This window comes from Mercenaria mercenaria, chromosome 5, assembly GCF_021730395.1.
Source record: "Mercenaria mercenaria strain notata chromosome 5, MADL_Memer_1, whole genome shotgun sequence".
Classification (NCBI taxonomy): domain Eukaryota; kingdom Metazoa; phylum Mollusca; class Bivalvia; order Venerida; family Veneridae; genus Mercenaria; species Mercenaria mercenaria.
This window is the reverse complement of record NC_069365.1, coordinates 63,743,738-63,765,342: the sequence shown is the minus strand read 5'-3', so window position 1 is coordinate 63,765,342 and position 21,605 is coordinate 63,743,738. Positions and strand designations below refer to the sequence as shown.

The following is a 21,605-nucleotide window of genomic DNA, read 5'->3' as shown; positions in this document are numbered from 1 at the left end:
GATTTCAAGAGGTATGTGATTTCCAGAGGTGTGTAATTTCCAGATGTGTAGAGCTTCAAGAGATGTGTTATATCCAGAGGTATGTGATTGCCAGACGTGTGTGATTTAAATAGGTGTATGAATTCCAGAGGTTTGTGATTTCCAGAGGTATTCGATTTCCAAAGGTATGTGATTTCCAGAGGTGTGTGATTTCAAGACGTATGTGATTTCCAGATGTATGTAATTTTCAGAGGCGTGTAATTTCCAATGTTAAGTGATTTCCAGATGTGTGTGATTTGAAGAGGTATGTAATTTCCAGAGGTGTATGATTTCCAGAGCTATGTGATTTCAAGACGTATATGATTTCCAGATGTATGTAATTTCCAGAGGCGTATAATTTTCAATGTTATGTGATTTCCAGATGTGTGTGATTTGAAGAGGTATGTAATTTCCAGAGGTGTATGATTTCCAGAGGTATGTGATTTTCAGAGGTGTGTGATTTCCAGGTGTATACAGTTTCAAGAGGTGTGTTATATCCAGAGGTGTGTGATTTCCAGATGTATAAAATTTCCAGAGGTGTGTGATTTCAATAAGAATGTGATTTCAAGAGTGTGTGATTTCAAAAGGTATCTGATTTCCTGAGATATGTGATTTCCAGAGGTGTGTGATTTCCAGATGTATTTAATTTTTAGAGGTGTAATATTTCTGAGGTATGTGATTTCCAGATGTATGTGATTTCAAGAAGTATGTGATTTCAAGAGGTGTGTGATTTCCGGGAGTGTGTGATTTCCAGAGGTATGTGATTTCCAGAGGTGTGTGATTTCCAGAGGTGTGTGATTTCAAGGGGTATGTAATTTGAGGTATGCGATTTCCAGAGGTGTGCGATTTCCAGTGATATGTGATTTCAAGAAGTAAATTTTGATTTCCAGAAGTGTGTAATTTCTTGAGGTGTTATTTCCAGAGGTGTGTGATTTCAAGAGGTGTGATTTCCAGATGTGAGTAATATCCAGAGGTATGTGATTTCTAGAGATGTTTGGTTTCCAGATGTATAAAATTTCTAGAGGTATGTGATTTATACAGGTGTGTGAATTCCAGAGGTTTGTGATTTCCAGAGGTATGTGATTTTCATATGTCTGTGATGTAAAGAGGTGTGTGATTTCCAGATGTGTATGATTTCCAAAGGTATGTGATTTCCAGAGGTGTGTGATTTTAAGACGTATGTGATTTCCAGAGATATGTAATTTCCAGAGGCGTGTGATTTCCAAAGGCATGTAATTTCCAGATGTGTGTGATTTGAAGAGGTGTATTATTTCCAGATGTATAAAGTTTCAAGAGATGTGTTATATCCAGGGGTAATGTGATTTTCAGAGTGTGTGATTTCAAAAGGTATCTCATTTCCTGAGATATGTGATTTCTAGAGGAATATGAGTGTCAGAGGATTGTGGTTTTCAGAGGTGTGTGATTTCCAGATGTATTTAATTTTTAGAGGTGTATTATTTCTTAGGTTTGTGATTTCAAGAGGGTGTGTTATTTCCAGAGGTGTGTGATTTCAAGAGGTGTTTCATTTCTAGAGGTGTGTGATTTCCCGAGGTATGTAATTTCCAGAGGTGTGTGATTTGAAGAGGTATGTGATTTCAAGAGGTTTGCGATTTCCAGAGGTGTGTTATTTCCTAAGGTATCTAATTTCCAGAGGTATGTGATTTCAAGAGGTATGTGAATTCCAGCGGTATGTGATTTCCAGAGGTGTTTGATTTCAAGGGCTTTGTGATTTTGACAGATATGTGATTTCCAGAGGTGTGTGATTTCCAGAGGCATGTGATTTCAAGAGGTGTGTGATTTCAAAGGGTATGTAATTTTGAGATGTGTGTGATTTCAAGGTGTATGTGACTTCAACAGGTGTGTGATTTCTGAAGGTTTGTAATTTCCAGAGGTTTGTAATTTCCAGAGGTTTGCGATTACCTGAGAACTAAACAATTGTATGATTTTACAGAGATCCTATACTGTGATCAAATTCACGGAGCCACTACCTTTTCTGACTTATTTATTATTAATATTACATATACGCTGCAAAATACTCTGCATGCTAGTTTTGGAACTTCCAGATATATTTCTGACAGTAACTAAATATCTAACTTCTAATTAACTATCAACCCGAAGAATGCGCAGTATCATTTATCAGACTCGCTGCCGCTGCTGCTGCATACAGGTAAAACGTGTATGATACACACTAGATACACACCTCTGATAAGAACAGCTGGCTTGAAAACAGACTTGGATTTTGTAAATCTAAAATGACGCTAGCCCACTGTTTGAATACTTTATCAAGCTTTATTCGTTCGTCTTATCGGTATGGCTAATTTTATGATCTGATGTTGCCATCCCTCTAACGGGACAGCGTCACATTATCCGAATTTACCCCACCCACTCCATAGTTTAGTATTTGTAACATAAAAAAAGACAACTTCTGAATATATTTATTTGATCATTATCAAAATATTGATATTAGGCACATAAAAATGAAAACTGAATGAAAATCATTCGATTAGTGTGAATTCCAAATATGCCGATTTTTCAGGGGTTGATTTACCCCACCCACTTTCAGAGCAGTTTTTGATATAAATATCCGTCCAGAAATTGTAAATGTGCTTATTTTTGTTTCTATATGAGTTTTTAAATAGAGTGAAAGACATTTATGGAAGTTTTATCAATAAACTGAAAATCTACAACAAACGAAAAAAAGCATTTTGGTAAAAAAAACGCATTTTTAGCCATTTTTTCAGCCCAAAATTATCATTTTGTTTTTAATTATTACATTTTTCTTAAACGAAAAAGGCAAATTTATATGGGAACCTGTGTTTTCAATAAATAGCACTAATAAAAGCTAAAGTTAGTTATAAAATGCACTAAGAACAGGCCCATTAATTAAAGAAGGGTAATTTTATTATTTTGGCGGCCATCTTGGATTTTCTCGAACCGCACCATGATGCGACACCATCACCCTCCATTTTCTTGTACCTCAGATGTTTCTCTAATCATTTCTGGAGAAATTTTCTCTGGACCTCTCGTACACACAGACACCCCCTCAGGGACTGTATTATATCCACGTTTTCAACAGTACTAAGTTATGATAGGCAGTCAGTTGAAAATATTTAATTCCCGTTTTCAACAATGCTTCGTTATGTACTGCCAGTGCAAGACAGACAACTAACGGAGATGAAAGACGAAATATGATATACAGTAAAGACTGCCTTAGGGGTGCTTTCAGCGACCTTCTGTCTACAACGACCTTTTTATTTCCTCCCAATCCATTTCACATTAAAATTGGCTTGTTTCTAGCGACTCCCTGTCTGATGCATACAGCGACCATGATTTCTGAGCCCCAAACCAGGACTTCGAACCTTTATAACGACTTTTTGACCCCTCCTCTCAAAGGCAGAAAACTTCTCCAATACAAATCATGGAGTCTTGATCTTATCGAGAGCAGACTGAAAGGTCATTTAAAATATTCCATGTTTTATCAGAGTGTTTAAAGCTCCTTAATAAAATGCTAACTAGAACATGTCTTATTTGCCTTAAACTAGTCAGATTGTGTATAGAGACTTCCTGTCTACAATGACCTTAAAGGCTGGTCACTGTTGACAGTCTTTACTGTATCTGACCTGAATAACTAGATTATATTCATATATTATTAACTTCCTTTCAATTTCTATTAGTTTATTTAACTCCTTTTATGAATACTGTGAGTGTACAGTTGTAACTGGCGTACACTCCAGGAAAATACATTTGTGATCATGTATATATGTTTATTTAACAGGAAACATACAAAACTATATTTAAATGTTCGTGTGACGAGGTCGTGCATAAAATGAAAAATTATTGTCGCGAAATAGTCAACAAATGTAAAACTTTCTATATACCCCTATATGAAATTTGTATATTTTAGCGTCTACGTTTTGTAACTTTTAGGGAGCCTAAATGTGTTGTATCATTTAGCGTTAGTTTTGTAACTTTTAGGGAGCCTAATTGTGTTGTATCATTTAACGTTAGTTTTGTAACTTTTAGGGAGCCTAAATGTGTTGTATCATTTCACGTTACTTTTGTAACTTTTAGGGAGCCTAAATGTGTTGTATCATTTAACGTTACTTTTGTAACTTTAGGGAGCCTAAATGTGTTGTATCATTTAGCGTTAGTTTTGTAACTTTTAGCGAGCCTCGATGTTGTATCATTTAGCGTAGATTGTATCATTTAGCGTCAGTTTTGTATCATTTAACGCCAATTGTATCATTTAGCGAAGTTGTATCATTTAGCGTTCCCACACCCCTCTGCTGCTGGGATCAACATTGGTATATATATTTAGGATCAGACTTACTCCCAGAAGTGAAAATTTAGTCTCTGACAGACATTTTTGATTTTACTGAATGTGAAAATAAAGCGGGTCCAAATGTCACACTCATGTAGTCGCTGATGTAAATTTCTTCAAAACATTTAAACAATAAAAACTGTCGCCTCTCTTGGCCTGACATGGCCCGGCCGAAAATTGTGTTCAGCGGACCAGGTCAGGTCAGAGATTAGAACCTGCCCTTTCATCCTAATTGACAGACTTGGAATGAAATTCGACAACAACAGAGATACAGATTTGATCATTACCAGGTTTTAATCAGTTAATTTCTGAAAAGGGTTTTTCAAACTTACATTGATAAAACTTTGTCATAATAAAATAATTACTCTAAAAAGATAGCAAAAGAGAAGATTCAAGATTGTAGAACAGTATTTAGCTAAATTTATTTATATTTTATATTATTTGCTCATGTTGAAATTGTAATAAACACAATAACCAATTCAAAATGAAGTCATTATTATACAAAACAGCCTGGTGATTTCAAATTGAAGTTTTCAACTAAAGTTATTTTTTACATTGGTATAATAAATCTACACTGGAAAAGAGAATGTTTGTATTCGCAGCAGAAGCAATTCATTTGCACTCTATTACAGATGATATAACGTCTGTATAACAGTGTTGTATCGTTTCAACATCTGCGAGATATTTAGTGCCGTGCGCCTAAAGTTCCACGTCTGTGGAGGCGTTCAGTCGGAATAAGAAATTTTCCTAGTAGCACCAAGTGCAGCTGTTGCTGTTTGACATTGTGTGAAGTTACATAGACTCTGTGTGGAAATAATGTAAGAATGTATTAGTCTACTCTAACACAACTGCACTGTCACTGAGAGAGTAATAAATTATCAAATCAGTAATTTCGAGTTCCACTGAATGCTCTCATGAACGCCGTTATTCCTTTTAGATTTTCAATTTTATACTATGGCAGTCTGAGAGTCCATACGACTGATCGAGGATAGATTACGTGGTCACTGTGAAAATACATGTTTATTGACTGTATAATATTTAACAAACAAACAGTAGATATAATAAGAACAATCAACAAACAAACTTAACACAAATGGGAAAATGTTTTAGATTATTCAATATAAAGCAATAAAGTAGATAAATTACACAGAGATAGCATTCTCACTGCGCCGGAAAAAAACAAGGCTATTGCCGCACAATCTGTTGCTATATCACCCACAGTATCGTTTTAGAATGTGCTAAAATTTACAAGAGGACTCTTTTGAAAACACTGCATCAAAATCAATATGTCTGCACGTTTTCCAAATTGTCTGTCGCCTGTAAACCAGGCCTCATGAAAAAATGAAGAGAAAAAATGTTTTATACTTCAAAATTTCTAGTGTGAACGATCTTGTGGTTCAGACGGACGGGAAGATAACCGGGCAAATGGGCTGGCAAATGGATAATATGAAATAAGGTACTTAAAGCCGTCTACATAAAACTGAAGCTCAAACATTTTATTTCTATACGGCCACCAGTTCTGGTACAGATAATATATACAAAACGTATAATCATACAATAAACAGTAAGTTCATGGTTTTATAAACAAGATAGCAATGAAGGTACTGTATCGCTCACCTGCCTTACTTTTTACTTCTTCAAACTTAGCTTTCAGAGACAACCATTCTGACAGTTTCTTAAAAGACCGGATAGAAAAAGTGGCCTCTGCTGTGCTCTGGAGTATTACCTAACAAGGTTTATTTGACACAAGCGGCCTACTTTTTTACCTCAAATAACCCAGTTATGAGTTTCATGAAGATCACGTAGAATTTTTGCGTTTGGAATGTTAAACAGGTTTTTTTATGGTTTGACCTAATTACAAAATTCTTAACCTAGATGACTCGGTTTCAAGTTTATTCTAAATACAAACGTTCTGATCATCTTTCCAGGTAGACAATTTGCGGGTTTTGCCTATAGGAAATCGCTACATACTAGTTTTGACAGATTTTGTTCTCCAGATACATGGAAGTCATTGCGATACCAGACAGCAGATATAGATGTGCAAGATACATTGTGACGAAATGTGTACCAAGCTGGAAAAGGCTTTTGTCAATATATAGCGATCAAGGTCGCAACTATGAACGTAATGTTTTCAAGGAAATATGGCGAACGCTTGAAGTGCGTAAGACTAGAACTAGCGCAAGAAACCCGAAATCCAACATCAAGATAGAGAGATTCAAGCGCGTATTAATCAAAATGGTTATGGCATACATCTTCGATCAGAGAATGGGATTTATACCTTGGGTACATCGCCGGTGCATATCACGCTATACCTAAGGAAACAAGAAAGATGTTGCCCAAATTTTTGACGCTAGGATGTGAGATAAGACTACCGTCGAAACTGGCATTCAGCAGTTATGTAAGAAAAGAGGAAGATATAAAGTTGGCATTTAACAAGTACCAAGTCGGTTACTTTGTCTGGTGCTTGTCTGCAGTGCGGAAACAATAGCACCAAAGCTCCAAAGAAACTACAAAGGACCATTTCTGGTGATCCACTTAGACAAGTCGTGGACAAAGTCGTGATTCATGACAAGCTTAAACCTTATGAGGGAAGCAACTCTCCGGTGTGGACAAAAGTCGTGATTCATGACAAGCTTAAACCTTATGAGGGAAGCAACTCTCCGGTGTGGACAAAAGTCGTGATTCATGACAAGCTTAAACCTTATGAGGGAAGCAACTCTCCGGTGTGGACAAAAGTCGTGATTCATGACAAACTTAAACCTTATGAGGGAAGCAACTCTCCGGTGTGGACAAAGTCGTGATTCATGACAAGCTTAAACCTTATGAGGGAAGCAACTCTCCGATGTGGACAAAAGTCGTGATTCGTGACAAGCTTAAACCTTATGAGGGAAGCAACTCTCCGGTGTGGACAAAGTCGTGATTCATGACAAGCTTAAACCTTATGAGGGAAGCAACTCTCCGGTGTGGACAAAGTCGTGATTCATGACAAGCTTAAACCTTATGAGGGAAGCAACTCTCCGGTGTGGACAAAAGTGCGAAAAGACAGCATGTGTAAGTCATGCCTTAAAATTAATGTTTTGCCAAATTAAGGTTTTTTTCGGCGAACGCCGTCTAAGAACGAATTCGTTACCTATGCCACGTGACTTCAGTTTGCAAATCAAACTACTTCATAACGCATTATAGATAATTTATCAAAATGGAAGATTTATGCAACACTCTGCCTGATTGGACGAGAGTGTCAATTTCTTTCACTCTGTTGATTGTGCTACGCTGAGTGAAATGTAGACAAAGCGTTTATCCTAAACGACGCTGTTCACAGTTTTAAAGCTAACTTTGGCTCAGTATATTTAGCAAGAATATTGATATATCTCAAAATGATAAGTAAGTTTAATAAATATGATAAAAACCTGTTCAAATACCAACATATATCAAATTAAAGAAAGAGCTGAATACGGTCTGCGTATCACATGAATAAGGGTGTGATAAGAGTCTTTTATGTAGAGAAGTGCTTTTTAAAAGACTTTCCTTGTTACAATTGTCGTCTGTATATGGAAAGGTTTCTTGCTTTGTGACTTATTCAGATTGCATATTAAAATGAGTACTTGTTTGCTTTGATATATTTGTTATAAATTATTTAACTGATTTATTATTATATAAGAATATTTTTCTTTAGTATGGTATGCAAATATTGAACTCAGTTGAAATCTGTTTTATTATGTATATGCTATATAATGACTGAATCTCATTACACTGAAATGAAGGTACGCTGCATACAGTTTATCTATGTGACATGACTACGGTTAAACTTTGCTTATGAAACAGAAATATTGAAATAATTACAATTGTATGTTTTGCTTGACCTTCACTTTTTTATAGGTGTGACGTCATTGTCCAAAGATTCATGAATAGCGAATATGCATTTGTTAAAGCGGGATCAGTTGGCCTATTTTAGAAATAAATAATTTTCTCATGTATTCTAATCAAACTTGATTTGTAGCATCTTTATTAGGCCCGCAGCCAACTTTGTTCAGCTGGGACATTTGACCCCTTTTAGTGGCTGCTAGAGCTAAAACTAGAAATGCCTTTATACAGCGTCTCATGAACAGCTTGGTGGATCTTTGTCATACTTGGTCTGGAGCATCATTATAAGGTCCTCTTCCAAATTTATTTATATAGGCCCTATTAGGGACCACTATAGCTAAAAGTAGATATGCCTTTCTTCGCATTAACCACTAAAATGTAATTTTTATCAAACTCGATGTGTATCAATATCGTAAGGTCTCCTGCTATTTTGTTACAAATGGGGATAGGGACCAATTTAGCTAAAAATATAAACACGTTTAAGGACCTCTTCTCATGAACCGCTTCATGAATCTTCATCAAACTACTGCTGTAATGATTCGTCTAAGGATAAACGAAACAAAATTGCAACCCTACGAAACCTTTGCGAAAAATTAAAAGAGAACCATTTAAATTGTTAAAGTGCGGTGTTTAGTTTTGCAATTTGAAAAATGTTAGATGAAAGATGAATTTTAGATGAAAAATTCATAAACTTCTTTCCTTGTTACAATTCGCCGACCATCATTTTTAAAGATATTTCTTGTTATATTATGATATTTGTTGAATAAATGATGTTAATTGTAACAATGTTTACTTGTACATGTTTTATATTTGTTGTATTTCTGGCGCACAGCATACAAAAGCAGAGGAATGAATTAGATTCAATGTTAACCGTTTCTCCGAAAGAATTATAACATTTTAGTCTTTGACTATGGAACACCACAACAGCCTGTATGTGCACTTTACATATCCGTGTATTTCGTAAGAGTTCGGTACTTTGTTATCATCTCTCACGCGTCAAGGGGTTGGTTGATGGCTCTCTGTGACCACATTATCAAAGTTACAGTTGCATCACCTTATTACTTTAATCGCTTCTTTGTAATTGTCTTCCGATGAAGTGAGGAATGTCGCAACCAGACGTAGTGGGGCTTATAGATATGTTCACTGTAAGAACCAGGAAAAGACGGAGTTCATCGCCGAGATATTCAGGGTAGAAAGCCACGTTTATAAGCACCATGTATCGTCAGACCGGGTTCCGTTTGGATACACGGTATGTTTGTTCATGTACACAACTAGGACGCAGTATGAAAAACACCTCACGTTATACAGCTGGTACAGACAGCGAGGAGGCTCACTGAGGGACGGGGTGAAATGTTTAAGTAGAAGTGCGAACCCGTACGTGGCGGACGAAGAGGATATGTGGGTGCTTAGTAAGGAGCTGTCTGTACCACACTGTATAAACAGGAGTAGACAGGGAGAGAGCAGTCCCGGAGAGGGAAGGCAGGACCGAGGGGACATGTTACCGATGACTATGAGCGCAAGTGACTTGGGTAGCTCCGAGGCGGTAGGGGGTGAAGTTGCTAAGGGTCTGCCAGAATAGACTGAAATTACTGGGTATGCAAAGGCTGCCGATTTCTATAGTCCTGAGGTCTTAGAGCTCAGTACAACAGATGGCAAGGAAGATGAGCCGATTTAATTGAGGGTTGTGTGTGTGTGTTGGGGGTGGGGAGGGGTGCAAGTAGGGAAGTAGTGGAAACGGTGGAGCCAAAGGAAGACAAAGCCGAGGATATTCTGATTGGGCTGATAGGACAGGGCAAGGAGCATCCCATCCCGGATTCACCAAATAGAAGGCGATCACCATCCCCAGATTCAGATTTTGCTGAGTGCCACCGGACGGATGGACGCACTGATGGAGCAGGTATGGGATGCAAACGTATAGCCCCACTCCCCATCCCCAACCGGTTTAACCGTAGGGCAGGATGAAACGCAGATGTCCTCTTGAAATGTGTTTGCGCTTTTCACACGTATTCAAGTATCCTCATTGTTAAGTATCTGCAGTATCATTTAGTGTCAGCGGTTCTAAGCTGCAAAACTGAATACAATTATCAATTATGTTTTTGTTAGCAGACATTGAACTTAAATTACACGTTTGTTCTAATGTTTAGCATATGGTTTTGTAATTACGACTTATGCATGCACCGGTACAAATTTTCCACTACATAACCAATTTAACAAAATACACATTGATTGTTTTCAAGATATTTCCACGATGTGCACTCAGAATTACATCTACTGCTACTGTAGATAATGTTTATCAGGCAGGTCCATCGTTTCCTATGCAAAGCCGTAGATGTCTTATGTCGGGATATGTCATGTTGCGTTGTCCATTGTACATTTGCCACAACATTTGCACGGTATTAAAGCTTTTGGACCTTAACTAAATCCTGGCTTTTAGGCCACTTTAAACTTTCTAGTTCTTGGGAAAATTGCGGAAATGTTTTCTCTCAATTTTGACTTTTTGAAAGGCGGGTACATTTTCATGAAGGGAGCGGTGTGTTTTCATATTTTTATACTTAAACTATTTTAATGACACGTTTCCAGACAATACCGCTGTATGGCATAAAATGTCTAAGAAAGTTGTATATTTACATAATTATATTTACAGATTACATTTTATCTCTAAAATCTTAGGTTTAAATTACTTGTCTTGCTTATAGTATGCATTAGTTAAAGTCGCTTGTGAGTTTTAGACGGTTTTGCTGACTTTAATGGCTTTTTTTTCATTTACAGATATGACCTTAAATCTGTGATCTCTAACTTAAATATGACCTTGACCTTTAAGCCAGGGGTCTTGATGTATGTTGTATACTCCCCAATTAAAACATGCAAATCCAGTGAATTCAGTGAGAAATCCTGATGAAATATGTGCACGCATCACAGCTTTATAGTGATCTACATTTGTGTTAAATTTTATGAAGATCTATCACTGGATTACCGTTTGTTATGTTTGAAGTTATGGATTGTAAAACAATTAAAGGGCAATAACACTGGTTACAGAAGTGATCCTAGCAAAAGTGTGTGTTGCATCTACATATGCGTAAAGTGTCATGAACATCCATCAAAAGGTTACTTTAAAACAATAAAACAAATCCTTATATTTTACAAAATCAAGAGGGATAATTCTGCTTTTGCTGAGTCACAGCTGATAATACTATATGTGAGCAAAGGTCATGTGCTTATTAATGGTATGAGCGGTTTGGTGATCCTAGCTAAATTTCTTTTTCAATTACCAGTATAAGCATTTACATTTCTTTTTTTTTACCAAATCAAGTGGAAAATCTGTTTTCTGGGTCAAATGGAATAAAACTATATGCGAGCAAAGGCCATATGCTAATTAACACTTATGTGAGGTTTGGTGATTCCAGCTAAAATACTTCTTGAATTATAAGCATTTTTAATTTCGGATGGACGGACGAACGGACGGACGAACAGCCAGACGGACAACGCCAAAACAATATCACCCCGTCTTCGGAGGGGAATACTAAACGAGAAAACAAGGGTCAAGCTAAACAAAATAGAGTTTAGAGAGGGAATCTGGGGTTATGGCGCCTTCATATCACAGAAATTGCCAAAAGACAAAACTAAAAAGCAGGCACCATATCCAAGAGGTGATTAAACAGTACCCAACGCTATAAAGTGGGAGTGCTGGAAGCATCCAAGCCGAAATGTTTAAGCTGAAAAAAAAATATAAACAGTACAACTAACACAAAATGTGCTGAACGATCTGAACAGATCAGGATATAACATAAATTGGTTATTAACACAAAATGGTAGCATTAGTTCATCAGCAATTTTGCTCGTTTTAACACTGTTTTCTATATGTCGTAATTAGTTCTCCTTGATTCTGTATCAGTATTGAATTGTACTCCGCAACGTTTTTCATTAATCTAAGGTGAAGGACAAATGTCTTCAGATATAGTGTCCTCTCTTAATTCCTTCGGTATATACGCATCGGCTAGGGATTGTTTCAGACAACATTTAGCTACAATTGCATTCGTGTGTTTCATTACAATTTTAATCCAGTGTCAAACGGTCACTAACTGCCTGTCAAAATCACATGTTACAGCGCAATAAAACAAACACACATGGTGTGAGACAAGGTTCATCGCTCAGCCTTGGTTACATAGGTCAAGGTGGACATGCTATTATAAGGTTTCAAAGCTTGTCCGTATGACAATTTTATACTTCATCTACAGCGAGAGCACTTAATGTCTGTCTGTTTAAAAAGACAAAGTAGTTGTTCGGCTACAAACCTTACAGTGGTATCTTTTCTTCTTATTATAATAAGAAGTTTAAGAATTCGTGGATTTTCAAACAAATTAAAGTGCAAAACGAATAGCACTAGGTAGCACTAGGTAGCACTAGGTGCATGCAAGCCGGGTATATTACTATGATATATAGTCCTCGTTTGATTTAATTGCTTTCCTGTACTGAATACACTTCAAGATTTTACTACAGTTAAGTTAATATAGTGTCAATCTTAGCTGAAGAAGACAACATCATTCATATCATATTTAACGTATTCGCATAATAAACATATTGCTCAAAACCATAGCCACTATAACCTTTTGTTGACATAAGAAATAAAACTAAGTTGAAAGGTTGTACCAGGACACGCTTTTTATTGGATGGGGACACTAGTATCATCACTGCAGGTGGTAAAATACATAAATCTATACTATTGAACGGCAATAAGTATATATGATATTAACATAGTTACATACTTGAGAAATAAGTAACCATGAAAAACAACGAAATCCAGCAAAATATTACAATGATTTGAGAGGAATCCTACATTTCTGGCATTCGTTAAAATCGAAAACATAACCTAATGATGTTCCAACTAATAAATAAACTAAGTACATTGGACACATAAAATGTTCATTTTAAATCAGCTGAAACTTCTAACTTACTTATACATAAAGGGAGATAATTTAAACACTTAGCATTAAAATAAAACGCAAGTTAAATGTTTCAGTAAAGATATAGTAAAACGTTATGTCTTTCGTTGATAACTGTGTGTCGTCATATTATAGAGAAAACCTGTATTATTACACATCAGCCATTCTAAGAAATATGAGTATTACTTTAAAATGATAACAAATGCACTCTCAAGCCAAAAAAAACATGCATTATCTAAAATGAATATTAAAAATGTAAAAATGACAAATTAGACATTGTGTTGATTGTGTAAATTACAATTACGCAAATTGCCATATCAAAAAAATAACTTATATCTATATATTATGGCCACAATGTATAACCGAAGTTGAAGACTATAGTCTTGCATGTATAAAGCTGACAACTTACAATTATGCAACATGTAATAGTTATAGTATGTGTGAGAGTGTGTTACCAGGATATATCAGAGCTAGGGGTACATCGAGGTATTTTCTCTGCACATATCGTCGAGGCCGTAGGCCGAGACAGATATGTAAGAGAAAAATAACGAATGTACCCCTAGCTCTGATATATCCTGTAATACCGAGCACTACATATTATAACTGTTTTATCGCATAGTTTATCATTAAAATTTATTATACATTTTCATTTAAATTTGTTTATATTATTTTTACTATTTTGATTCCCTTTCTGCGCCTCGACTGACTGAAACACTAAAACTTCTGTTTTAGAAAATTGTTTCCCATTAAGTCCCCAACAAATTTCGCATTGGTTTAAATCTTTGCATATTCATTGGCCAGAACTATGTAAAGCTTGTTGTTTTGTTGTAAAAAAACAAAGAAAAATAAACATTTGAGAAATCTCAGAATTTCATTACTATTTCATGTATTTCTGATTTGGCAATAACTATCAAGTTTTTAGATTCTAGTTTATTTATTCTTTTACTTTATAAATGTAGGTGTTTGTGACAATTCTTTCTCTGTGAACTGTAAATTGGAGCTAAAATCATCTTTTCTTTGAAAGGAAAAAATTATACTCCCTTGATAGGACCTCAATAGAGAAAAAGTGTTCCGATATATATCGGAACAGTTTTACTGTGCTGATATATATCGGAACACTTTTTTTCTTATGAAACTCCATAGAGATTTCCGTGTTGATATATATCGCAACAGTTTTGTAAGATATCAGCACAGTTTTGTAGTAATAATGTGTGTTACTATGTATAACATGCTGCAAAGATCAAAGGAAAATTGCCGCACTATGCGATAAGTGGTGTTTCCATACATTTTTACTTTTATATGTTTTAGCGGAGGTCACAATTTAAATAATACTTATACTTCTGGCAACATGAAAAATGTTATTCTACTCACAGTGCGGTATTATTCCATTTTCAGTTTAACATACATACACAACAAACTGAATAATTTGCTACGGTTGTAACAGATAAATCATCGTTTTTTCATCCATCAAATTTCGCTTTGGATATGACTAATTGCATAACTCCAGTCAAAACAAAACTACCTTGTTTTGGTGAAGTCACAATAACATACCAATCTGTTATTCCAATACATTCATCGAAGGCGCTAAAAGGCGCTGTATTCATTACCCGCTTTATTTGTACGACGACTTATCGGAGTCGGGATCTTCGAAAATTGAGACTACGAAACGTATTTAGATGTGCAAAGCGATTATCAATTTTGTCATTTAATATGTAGCCTGTGTACTTAGAGAGATGGCCTGATAGTTAACAAGCACATATATAATTGCTCTAACAAGACAGTTGCTTGCGTGCAATATATTGTCCAGTATGTAACCAAGCACTTGAAGATCTTACTGTTTGTATTAATTTCATATAGTCAAAATACCTTACAATGCATGTAATACGAAAATAAGACGTAATATCAAGATAGAGTAGCATCTATATGATAGAGTAGCATCTATATGATAGAGTAGAGTAGCATCTATATGATAGAGTAAAGTACCATCTATATGATAGAGTAACATCTATATGATAGAGTAGTCTCTATATGATAGAGTAGCATCTATATGATAGAGTAGAGTAGCATCTATATGATAGATTAGCATCGATATGATAGAGTAGCCTCTAAGTCTATATGATAGAATAGCACATGATCTATATGATATATGATAGAGTAGAGTAGCATCTATATGAGAGAGTAAAGTAGTATGTATATGATAGAGTAGCATCTATATGATAGAGTAGCATCTATATGATAGAGTAGAGTAGCATCTATATGATATATGATAGAGTAGAGTAACACTATATGATAGAGTAGAGTAGCATCTATATGATAGAGTAGAGTAGAATCTATATGATAGAGTAGCATCTATATGATAGAGTAGAGTAGCATCTATATGATATATGATAGAGTAGAGTAGCATCTATATGATATATGATAGAGTAGAGTAGCATCTATATGAGAGAGTAAAGTAGTATGTATATGATAGAGTAGCATCTATATGATAGAGTAGCATCTATATGATAGAGTAGAGTAGCATCTATATGATATATGATAGAGTAGAGTAACACTATATGATAGAGTAGAGTAGCATCTATATGATAGAGTAGAGTAGAATCTATATGATAGAGTAGCATCTATATGATAGAGTAGAGTAGCATCTATATGATATATGATAGAGTAGAGTAGCATCTATATGATATATGATAGAGTAGAGTAGCATCTATATGAGAGAGTAAAGTAGTATGTATATGATAGAGTAGCATCTATATGATAGAGTAGCATCTATATGATAGAGTAGAGTAGCATCTATATGATATATGATAGAGTAGAGTAACACTATATGATAGAGTAGAGTAGCATCTATATGATAGAGTAGAGTAGAATCTATATGATAGAGTAGAGAAGCATCTATATGATAGAGTAGAGTAGCATCTATCTGATAGAGTAGCATCTATTTGATAGAGTAGAGTAGCATCTACCTGATAGAGTAGCATCTATATGATAGAGTAGAGTAGCATCTACATGATAGAGTAGCATCTATATGATAGTGTAGAGTAGCATCTATATGATAGAGTAGCATCTATTTGATAGAGTAGCAACTATATGACAGAGTAGCATCTATATGATAGAGTAGCATCTATATGAAAGAGCAGAGTAGCATCTATATGATAGAGAAGCATCTATATGATAGAGTAGAGTAGCATCTATATGATAGAGTAGCATCTATATGATAGAGTAGCATCTATATGATAGAGTAGAGTAGCATCTACATGATAGAGTAGCATCTATATGATAGAGTAGAGTAGCATCTATATGATAGAGTAGCATCCATATGACAGAGTAGAGTAGCATCTATATGATAGAGTAGCATCTATATGATAGAGTAGCAACTATATGACAGAGTAGCATCTATATGATAGAGTAGCATCTATATGAAAGAGCAGAGTAGCATTTATATATGATAGAGTAGCATCTATATGACAGAGTAGAGTAGCATCTATATGATAGAGTGGCATCTATATGATAGAGTAGAGTAGCATCTATATGATAGAGTATCATCTATATGATACAGTAGCATCTATATGATAGAGTAGAGTAGCATCTATATGATAGAGTAGCAACTATATGACAGAGTAGCATCTATATGATAGAGTAGCATCTATATGATAGAGTAGCATCAACATGAAAGAGTAGAGAAGCATTTATATATGATAGAGTAGCATCTATATGATAGAGTAGCATCTATATGGTAGAGTAGCAACTATATGATAGAGTAGCATCTATATGACAGAGTAGAGTAGCATCTATAGCAACTATATGATAGAGTAGCATCTATATGATAGAGTAAAGTAGCACCTATATACGATAGAGTAGCATCTATATGATAGAGTAGCAACTATATGATAGAGTAGCATCTATTTGATAGAGTAGAGTAGCATCTATATGATAGAGTAACATCTATAAGATTGAGTAGAGTAGTATCTATATATGATAGAGAAGCATCTATATGATAGAGTAGAGTAGCATCTATATGATAGAGTAGAGTAGCATCTATATGATAGAGTAGCAACTATATGATAGAGTAGAGTAGCATCTATATGATAGAGTTGAGTAGCATCTATATGATAGAGTAGCATCTATTTGATAGAGTAGAGTAGCATCTATATATGATAGAGTTGCATCTATATGATAGAGTAGCAACTATGTGATAGAGTAGCATCTATATGATAGATAGCATCATTATGATAGAGTAGCATCTATATATGAGCAGAGTTGCATCTATATGATAGAGTAGCATCTTGATAGTAGAGTAGCATCTATATGATAGAGTAGCAAATATATGACTGAGTAGCACTATATGATAGAGTAGCATCTATATGATAGATAGCATCAATAAGGTAGAGAACATTATATATGATAGAGTAGCATCTATTGATAGAGTAGCATCTATATGGTAGAGTAGCAACTATATGATAGAGTAACATCTATATTAATGAGTAGAGTAGCATCTATAGCAACTATATGATAGAGTAGCATCTATATGATAGAGTAAAGTAGCACCTATATACGATAGAGTAGCATCTATATGATAGAGTAGCAACTATATGATAGAGTAGCATCTATTTGATAGAGTAGAGTAGCATCTATATATGATAGAGTTGCAACTATATGATAGAGTAGAGTAGCATCTATATGATAGAGTAGCATCTATTTGATAGAGTAGAGTAGCATCTATATGATAGAGTAAAGTAGCACCTATATACGATAGAGTAGCATCTATATGATAGAGTAGCATCTATTTGATAGAGTAGAGTAGCATCTATATATGATAGAGTTGCAACTATATGATAGAGTAGAGTAGCATCTATATGATAGAGTAGCATCTATTTGATAGAGTAGAGTAGCATCTATATATGATAGAGTTGCAACTATATGATAGAGTAGAGTAGCATCTATATGATAGAGTAGCATCTATTTGATAGAGTAGAGTAGCATCTATATGATAGAGTAAAGTAGCACCTATATACGATAGAGTAGCATCTATATGATAGAGTAGCAACTATATGATAGAGTAACATCTATATTAATGAGTAGAGTAGCATCTATATGATAGAGTAACATCTATAAGATAGAGTAGAGTAGTATCTATATATGATAGAGAAGCATCTATATGATAGAGTAGAGTAGCATCTATATGATTGAGTAGAGTAGCATCTATATGATAGAGTAGCAACTATATGATAGAGTAGAGTAGCATCTATATGATAGAGTAGAGTAGCATCTATATGATAGAGTAGCAACTATATGATAGAGTAGAGTAGCATCTATATGATAGAGTAGAGTAGCATCTATATGATAGAGTAGCATCTATTTGATAGAGTAGAGTAGCATCTAAATGATAGAGTAGAGTAGCATCTATATGATAGAGTAGCAACTATATGATAGAGTAGAGTAGCATCTATATGATAGAGTTGAGTAGCATCTATATGATAGAGTAGCATCTATTTGATAGAGTAGAGTAGCATTTATATGATAGAGTAGAGTAGCATCTATATGACAGAGTAGCAACTATATGATAGAGTAGAGTAGCATCTATATGATAGAGTTGAGTAGCATCTATATGATAGAGTAGCATCTATTTGATAGAGTAGAGTAGCATTTATATGATAGAGTAGAGTAGCATCTATATGATAGAGTAGCAACTATATGATAGAGTAGAGTAGCATCTATATGATAGAGTTGAGTAGCATCTATATGATAGAGTAGCATCTATTTGATAGAGTAGCATCTATATGATAGAGTAGCATTTATATATTACAGAGTAACATTTATATGATAGAGTAGCATCTATATGATAGAGTAGAGTGGCATCTATATGATAGAGTAGTATCTATATGATAGAGTAGCATCTGTATATGATAGAGTAGCATCTATATATGATAGAGTAGTATCTATATGATAGAGTAGCATCTGTATGATAGAGTAGCATCTATATATGATTGAGTAGCATCTATATATGATAGAGTAGTATCTATATATGATAGAGTAGTATCTATATGATAGAGTAGCATCTGTATGATAGAGTAGCATCTGTATGATAGAGTAGCATCTATATATGATAGAGTAGCATCTATATATGATAGAGTAGTACCTATATATGATAGAGTAGCATCTATATGATAGAGTAGCAACTATATGATAGAGTAGAGTAGCATCTATATGATAGAGTTGAGTAGCATCTATATGATAGAGTAGCATCTATTTGATAGAGTTGAGTAGCATCTATATGATAGAGTAGCATCTATTTGATAGAGTAGCATCTATATGATAGAGTAGCATTTATATATTACAGAGTAACATTTATATGATAGAGTAGCATCTATATGATAGAGTAGAGTGGCATCTATATGATAGAGTAGTATCTATATGATAGAGTAGCATCTGTATATGATAGAGTAGCATCTATATATGATAGAGTAGTATCTATATGATAGAGTAGCATCTGTATGATAGAGTAGCATCTGTATGATAGAGTAGCATCTATATATGATAGAGTAGCATCTATATATGATAGAGTAGCATCTATATATGATAGAGTAGTATCTATATATGATAGAGTAGTATCTGTATGATAGAGTAGCATCTGTATGATAGAGTAGCATCTATATATGATAGAGTAGCATCTATATATGATAGAGTAGTATCTATATATGATAGAGTAGTATCTATATATGATAGAGTAGCATCTGTATGATAGAGTAGCATCTGTATGATAGAGTAGCATCTATATATGATAGAGTAGCATCTATATGATAGAGTAGAGTGGCATCTATATGATAGAGTAGTATCTATATGATAGAGTAGCATCTGTATATGATAGAGTAGTATCTATATATGATAGAGTAGCATCTGTATGATAGAGTAGCATCTGTATGATAGAGTAGCATCTATATATGATAGAGTAGCATCTATATATGATAGAGTAGCATCTATATATGATAGAGTAGCATCTATATGATAGAGTAGCAACTATATGATAGAGTAGCATCTGTATGATAGAGTAGCATCTGTATATGATAGAGTAGCATCTATATATGATAGAGTAGTATCTATATGATAGAGTAGCATCTGTATGATAGAGTAGCATCTATATATGATAGAGTAGCATCTATATATGATAGAGTAGTATCTATATGATAGAGTAGCAACTATATATGATAGAGTAGCATCTATATATGATAGAGTAGTATCTATATGATAGAGTAGCAACTATATATGATAGAGTAGCATCTGTATATGATAGAGTAGCATCTATATATGATAGAGTAGTATCTATATGATAGAGTAGCATCTGTATGATAGAGTAGCATCTATACATGATAGAGTAGCATCTATATATGTTAGAGTAGCATCTATATGATAGAGTAGCATTCATAACTCGGTGACACTTCAAGCCATCCATACACATCAGATCCTTAACTGAACAAAATATAAAATAGGCGAAAACTGTTACTTGATGTGTCATTTCACATTTATGACTTTGTATAATACAGCTCGTGTATATTTCGTAATGTACAGCTTTGATCATATCAGATAGTTTTACATAAACCACGGGAGGATTTTGTATCATGACCTCATCCTAAGTCACGCAAGACTAATCTTGGGTATTTTAATTTATTTACACCCTTACTGACAGGGTCACGACTTGTTTAAACGCTACAAACGTTTATGAATATCAAAAGCTGTCGGAGGACAGCAACGCTAGATACTATTCAAAAACTTAAAATAACTAAAACATAGACATACGCGAGTACAAAAGGTACAACAAATCACATACAAAAAATGCCATGCCGAGAAAGATCATCGTAGTAAATACGTGTGTGAAGTTTCAATCAATACCCGTTAGTGGTTACTGAGAAACCAGCTTAAGGTATCGGATCCACAAATAGGAACCATTTCGATGCCTGGTGACCCCATGCTTGTTTGGTATCAATTGAAAGAGTTGTGTCTGCTGAACAAGAATTAGTAAATAAGATGACCATAAATAATATGCAAGAATCATTAAAATCATGTTTTTTGACTGCGAAATTATAATTCTTACACTGTAATAACCGGATTTCTGTTGAGGTATCATTGAAGATTATAAAGTAAAAAAATAAACATTCTGTAACATATTTTTGTCATGTAATTTATATTTTCTTTTTCAGTAGACAATACACTTTCAAAACATACCAAAATTGTATGAGCTTACCAGGCATCAATATTTGATATATTTTAATAGCACTGTTATATAAAACTATAGATACCTTAATAAGGATCGGATACCTTAATAAGTACAAAAACATAACCAAACCAGGACGCCGACGCCGACGCAGGCACCGAAGCAGACGTGTGGGTGAGTGCAATAACTCTAGCTATTCTTCGATATTTAGCCATTTTTATTGAAATTAAGCAATATTTCCATGTACAGTAGTAACTAA

General features: G+C 34.7%; 1 protein-coding gene across 1 annotated transcript in view; it reads right to left on the bottom strand.

Moving 5' to 3' along the window:
- Window positions 1-14,649, bottom strand: part of LOC123557416 (leucine-rich repeat-containing G-protein coupled receptor 5A-like) — a 216,238-nt gene extending 201,589 nt beyond the window's left edge. The window contains exon 1 of the mRNA XM_045348862.2: window positions 14,512-14,649. The gene's annotated coding sequence lies outside the window, so the exon portion shown is untranslated. The remainder of the gene's footprint in view (window positions 1-14,511) is intronic.
- Window positions 14,650-21,605: the final 6,956 nt, after the last annotated feature.